We start from the raw sequence: 7,299 nt of genomic DNA, 5'->3' as shown, positions 1-7,299 counted from the left end.
CAGTCACGCATTAGTTCTCCGCGGATTTGTCCACTTTGTAGGGGGAATCATTCTGGGCAGTGTCAGATGGATGGTTTATGCTTTCGGTGTGGGCAGCCAGGCCACATAAGGAGGGATTGCCCTTATGGTAGCGGCAGTGTGCTAGGAGCAGGTCGACGGACACAGCATACGGGGATATTTCCAGGACAGAGTTCCCAGGGGAGTCAGCCAGTAGGAGTTTCTTCGGGATCAGTCCAGCTGTCTGCAGGATCGAGTCGAGGTAGAGGAAGGAGACCCCAGCAGACAAGTCAAGGCCGGGTGTTTGCTATGACGCAGCAGGGAGCCAGGACTACACCCGACGATTTCACAGATCAAGTGATGGAAGCAGACCTGATCCTGTTGGATCTATCCGGACTTGAAGTAGTGTTGGGCATGGATTGGTTGGCAAGGAACTACTTAGTCGAGGAAGCGACATGGGAGCCCGAAGCGCAGGTGCGTGATCAGAACCTTTGTTTGTTCCAGTGACGCGCGGAAATTTCGAGGACGAAATTTTTGTAAGGGGGGAAGGCTGTAACACCCCGTCCCAAATCGCACCGGAATCCGTGCATGTTGACCGAGGTTGACCGTTGACCGTTGACCGAAGGGGGTCAAAAGTTGACTTTTTGACTCGGTGAGAATTTTGAGTTGACTAGGGTACCGTGGCGAAGTGCACGATGCCACGAGTTCGTAGACTGGTAGCACGTCGAAAACGGAGCTACGGTTTGAAAGTTATGAGCAAAACAAGTTGAGGTCCAAACTGTCCAAGGGGTGCCAGAGTTGACTTTTTATTCATGCAAGGTTGAGTGTTGACTCATGCATGGTTGTGAAGTGCTCGTCGATACGAGTCCGTAGACTAGCGGCACGTCCGATTTGGACATGTGGATTGAAAGTTATGGACTTGTAAAGTTTTTTAAATATTGTATTATTTTAATATTATTTTTACACGCATAACGAGGTGCCACGTGTGACTCAACGAAGGTGGCCATGTGTCAACATGGTGAAATGACACATGTCAACCATGTGTAAAAAAATCAAATTATTTTATTATTATTTTAAATAATAATATTATTATTAATATTATTTAATTATTTCTTTTTTTTATTTTTTATTTCTTTTTCCTTTTCCTTTTTCTTTTTCTTTTCCTTTTTCTTTTCTTTTTCTTTTTCTTTTTCTTTTTCTTTCCCCACGTGGGAAAACACCATTCTTTCTTTTTCTTTTTCTTTTTCTTTTTCTTTTCTTTTTTCCCTTCTTCTTCCCCGAAATACACACACACGCAGCTTTTCTTTCTTCTCTCCCGACCGTCCCTCTCTCTCCCGTGTTTTTGAATTCTGGCCACCCATAGCCCTCACGCGCCAGCCACCAAGGAAGCCCACCACCTCGCGAGCTTGGCCGCCAAGTTTCACGGCCAGCCGCCGCCGGACGCGCGCCGATCGGGCCGGAGAAGCCGCCGGCCGGCCAAGTTTCTCTCTCCTCTTTTCTTGTGTTTTCCGGCCAGCCCACTCCCAATTGAGCCTCCTATCCCCCTATTTTGGGTCCTCTGAATCCAAAAATGGCCTCCAATCCCAGAAATTCGAAGCGATTTGCGAGATATGGGGAAGTGAACACCGGCCGAAACTTTCCGACCAAATTCCGGCCACCTCCGGTGGAATTGAGGTCGACGGAGACCGGATTGGTGATCCTCGTCCCACAAGCTTCGATTTGGTATATCATTCGACCATTTTGGTTAAAGTTTGTGTTTGAGCCCCCGGGTACCGGGTATTATTTACCCGAATAAAATATTAATTTATTTGACTCTCTGTGAATTTTGTTCTAGGAGCACCGGTGAGTTGTAGAATTGATCCCGTAGTGGATCATGGGTTAATTGCGTGCTCCAGGTGAGTGACCCACCTTCAAATTAATTTTGGAGAATTTAATTGATGAATATATTATGTGTGAATTAAATATTTGGAATTTAATTTCTATGTGCCAAATATTTATTGAATTTATTGTAGAATTATTTATGAATTTATTGGATTTAAGAAAATGCGAATTCTACAATTTATGCCATGTGGAATTATTTTATGGTTTTGAGGATTTTGAAATTGGTGTGGTTTTAATGGTAAATTGGGCATGATTTGATTTTCAAATATTTCAAAGAAAATATTTGGTTATATTGGTGATTTCAATTTTTATAAAATATGCCCATGGAATATTATGAGATTTGATTATGATATTTCGAGAAATTATTTATGCTATTGGGAAAATGTGGATATTTGAATTGATGGATTTGGAAGTTGGTGGATTTGAAAATCATGGAATTTATGGTATGGATTATAAGGAAATTGTGGAGAATTTCCCGGTTCAAGCGGATGGATTATGCCCGCTATGCTTATGAAAAATGTGAAATTTGTTTTATGATTTAAATTTATGGATTTTATGATTTTTAGATGCACCGTGCACGTACTGGTGTTCTGATTATGTGATATGGTATATGTGATATGGTTAGTGTGCACACGGTTGTGATTAGCGCGCAGGTGGGTGTGATTAGCGCGCAGGTGATGTGATTAGCGCGCAGGTGGGTGTGAGTAGCGCGCGGTTGATATTATGAGGGTGTCCTGTGGATGCCATCGGAGAGGGCGGCCACCCCCCTTTGGCCGGGACACCAGGTTAGCAGCGGCGCTGTGGGACGCCACGCGACCGTATGCCGGTTTCTCTCTATAACCTCCTGTCTGGCGGTACCTTGGGACGCTGGGTACTGTTGGCGCCACTGGTATATAGTGGGTGCATCAAATGATTTTCAGAACTGTGTTTTAAAAATAAAATGTTTGGAAACTGTATTGGAATTAAAAATATAATATTACTGTTCGGATATTTATTTGATGTCTTGGTTTTCGGGGAATATGAATAAAGGGTTTTGTGAAAATGTTTTAAAAGGGGAACTTTTCCAACTGAGAGAATTGTAAGGGTTTTGAGAGAAATTATTATTTCCAAATAATTATTATTTATACTTATTACTGTGATATGATATGGTATAGTAGTAGGGTCGCTCACTGAGATGATTAGCATCTCACACTCTTAAATTCCGTTCCTCTAGGTACCAGGTTGTCGGTGTTCACTCGGAGCGGACTTGATCTTCCTCGCTGTTTTAGTTCGGCAGTACCCTGTTATTCTTTTATTGCAGTTGTAATATTTCTTTCACTCTTGTTGTATTTATTTTGCACTGGATTACTGTATTTATTTTTTTAAGTACTGCAATTTGTGGAACCAATTTGTAGTTATGGGAGGAATAAGGGGATATTTTTGAAGTGTGTTTTCAGTGCAGGTAAATTTGTGGTAAGTAAATCCCTTAGGGGAGGTGCTGCCAGATTTTCCGTTGGAAGGTTCGGTGGTATTTCCCTGGGATCAGGGCTGTCTAGGGTTCCGGAGGAGGAATTCTGGACGGGTCCTGACATAAAAACCTTCCAAGACTACAGGAAAACCAATATAGTTAATACCATAATCGATTGTACCTTTAAGATATTTAAAGATCCTTTCTATAGCAATCCAATGATTACTACTAGGATTACTATTATACTTGCTTAACCGATTAACAGCATAAGAAATATCAGGTCCTGTGCAGTAAGATAAATACATAAAGGAACCAATAATTTGAGAATATAAAAGGTGCGATACTGCATCACCTTTATGTTTTGTTAACTTTGAATTATGATCAAAAGGCTTCACATCAAAAAAGTTAAACTTTTCTAATAAATTTTCAACATAATGTCCTTATGTCAAAGTAATACCTACATCACACTTTATTAGTTTCATATCTAAAATAACATTAGCAATGCCAAGATTCTTCATATCAAAATGCTTAGACAAAAACAACTTTGTCTCATTAATGACATTCAAACTTGTACCGAAAATAAGAATATCATCTACATATAAACAAAGAATTACACATGCATTTTCTAATAATTTAATATAAACATATTTATCAACATCACTACAAACAAAACCCTTAGAAAGAATTATACTATCGAACTTTTCATAATATTGCTTTAGTGCTTGCTTTAAACCATAAAGAGATTAACTAATTTACAAACTTTCTTTTCTTGACCAGGAATAATAAAACCTTTAGGCTGGTCTATGTAAATCTCTTCATCTAATTCACCATTTTAAAAAGTAGTTTTTAATCCATTTGGTGAATTTCTAATTCATAAATGGCAGCCAAAGCAACTAAAACTCTAATAGTAATGATTTTAGTAACAGGAGAATAAGTATCAAAGAAATCAATACCTTCTTTTTGTTTAAAATATTTTGCAACAAGTCTAGATTTAAATTTTTTAATGGAGCCATCAGTTCTCAATTTTTTTCTAAAAATCCATTTGTACCCAATTGTTTTACAACTAGGAGGAAAGTCAGTTAAAACCCATGTATTATTTCTTATTACTGAATTCATCTTACTATTAATAGCCTCTTTCCAAAAATGAGCATCAAGAGAACTCATGGCTTCACTAAAATTCTTAGGGTCATTTTTTATCAGCAAAAGTTAAAAAATCATTTCCAAAATTTTTCTCAATTTTATTTCTTTTACTCCTCCTAAGTTCAATTTGATCTTCAAAAGGAACAAATTAGAAGTTGAGTTTTCACTAACTTGTTTTGAAATTTTATCTTTCAACGGAAAAATATTTTCAAAGAAAGTCGCACCATGAGATTCTATAACAGTATTCATAGGAAAATCAGAAACATCATATTTTAATATCAAAAATTTATAAGTAATACTATCTAAAGAATAACCAATAAAAACACAATCAATGGTTTTAGATTCTAATTTTCTTTTTTTATTTATAGGAATACTTACTTTTGCAAAACACCCCCACACTTTGAGAAATTTCAAATTAGATTTCTTATTTTTCCAAAGCTCATAAGGAGTTTTATCAAAATTTTTACAAGGAATTCTATTTAGTATTAAACATGCAGAATATAAAGGTTCACCCCATAAATTATTAGGCAAACCAGAACTAATAAGCATAGGATTTATCATATCAAGTAGTGTTCTATTTTTCTTTTCAGCTACATCATTTGATTGTGGTGAATAAGGCGCAGTTACTTGATGAACAATACCATGTGATTCACAAAGTTCATTCATCTCATTAGAAGTATACTTACCACCTCTATCAGATCTCAAAATCTTAATTTTCTTTTTAAGCTGATTTTCTACTTCAGCCTTATAAACCTTGAACATATTAAATAATTCACTTTTAGAATTAATTAAATAAACATAATAATATTTAAAGAAATCATCAATAAAGGTAACAAAATAACATTTACCATGACAAGTTAAATTATTATTACAATCACATATATCACTATGAATTAATTGTAACAAAGTGGTTTCTTTTTCAACAGATTTAAAAGGTTTTCTATGCTGTTTTGCTTGAACACAAACATCACATTTTTCAAAAATAAAAGAAGATTTTGGAATAAGATCTAAATTCATCATTCTCTTAATAAAATTGAAATTAACATGTCCAAGCCTGCCATGCCAAAAATTAGAACATTCAACATTCATAACAGAAGTATAACAAGTAGACAAATCATAAATATTACAATTTATAATAGGAAGTTTAAACAAACCATCATAACCTTTGCCAATAAAACAACCATTCTTCGTAAGTACAACTCTATTTGACTTAAATACAACTTTGTAACTATTTTGAACCAATAAAGAAGTACTAACCAAATTTTTTCTTATATCTGGGACATGCTTATCAATATCTAAAATAATAGAATTGCCAGAAGAAAAGTTCAATTTCACTTGTCCTTCTTTTATTATTTGAGCCAAATTTCCATTTCCTGTACTTACAGTTTTTATGTTTGACTCCTGATATGAAGAAATTATTTTTTTTTATCAAAAAAAACATGAACATTAGCCCTTGAATCAATCCACCAATCATTTGTTTCAAGAATAAAATTTGTTTGTGGGCTAGAAATAAAATATTTGTTAGCATGAAAAGAAGAATTTGTCTCCAGGATGTTTGCTTGTGGTTTTGTGCCAAAAGGTCCATGGGTATTCTGAGTAATTCCTTTTTTGAAAAAAACAATGTTTGGCTTTATGATTTATTTTGCCACATACCTAACAAGAACCCATCTTTTTCTGAATAATAGGTTTATATTTTTTATCAAAATTGTTGGCATTTTGGTTTTTGTTAAAACTAATTTTCTTAAAACCTTTGGTTTTTGGTTTATGCAAATTTTCAACAATATGGGCTTTGGCTTGAAAATCATTTTTAGAAGATTTTAAAGTATCACAGTGTTTGTCTTCTGATGCGAATCTGCACGAGCCCGCACAACCAACAACCTGCTGGGATGCTAACCCGATACGGATGAAGGCCGGGCCATTCACTAGGGCTCAAGCTAAAAGGTTTAAGGAAAATCTTGCTGCCTTTATCCAAGGAGTAATTCATTCTCATGAGGACTTATTCATACCCAAAGATCCAAGACCTGTTTTGAGCATACAAGTGGTGGAAGCCGATATGGACCTAGGTAGGGTTTTGGTACATTTATGGAGTCCGAGTAACAAGAAATGGTTCCAACTCTTTATGGATTCAATAAATATCACTAAGAGGTCATGGAAAAAAGTCAAGGTAGAAGTAAAACCAACTTGTACAGACTTGTACGGACAGCTTCAAAATTTGCTGCATTTTCCTCTAACTTTACTGTATTTTGCTGAGTTGGCTTTTTCTCTTTCCTCCAAGCAAGGGAAACATGTGGGACTCCATAATAATCCTATTTGGCATCCTACGAAGCATATAGAAGCTGATTTGGAGCTCAAATTGGTCAAAGATTGATCAAAGTCAATTTAGTCAAAAAGCTAGTATTTTAGTTTCCTAATTTGATTTTTACTTTTTGTTTTAGGAAATTACCTTTACTTTTGGTTTTTATTTATTTATTTTCTGGAAAAATAAGTTTATAAAATTTATTATTTTATTATTTTCATTGCAAATTAATTAATTCCTAATTCAAAATAAGGGAATTAATTAATCCAAATTAGATTAGGAAAGGGTGTGAAATTAGGCAATTTCCTAATTGGATTCTATGTTGGCTGAAATTTCCTAATCCTTTTAGGGTTTTATTTTGTTCATTCAAAGCCTACTTAAAGGCTTATTTTCAATGATAAATCAAGCTTGAATTTTATATAGAAAATTATTTGTGAGATTGAATTCTCTTTGTTCTTTTGAACACCTAAAACACCATTAGTGAATGAGTGTTTTAGTTTGACTTATCAATAGGCCTTCCATCAACTATTGTGACATC

Source organism: Ziziphus jujuba, chromosome 3 (genome assembly GCF_031755915.1).
Source record: "Ziziphus jujuba cultivar Dongzao chromosome 3, ASM3175591v1".
Classification (NCBI taxonomy): Eukaryota; Viridiplantae; Streptophyta; class Magnoliopsida; order Rosales; family Rhamnaceae; genus Ziziphus; species Ziziphus jujuba.
Note: the sequence above shows the minus strand (reverse complement) of the source record.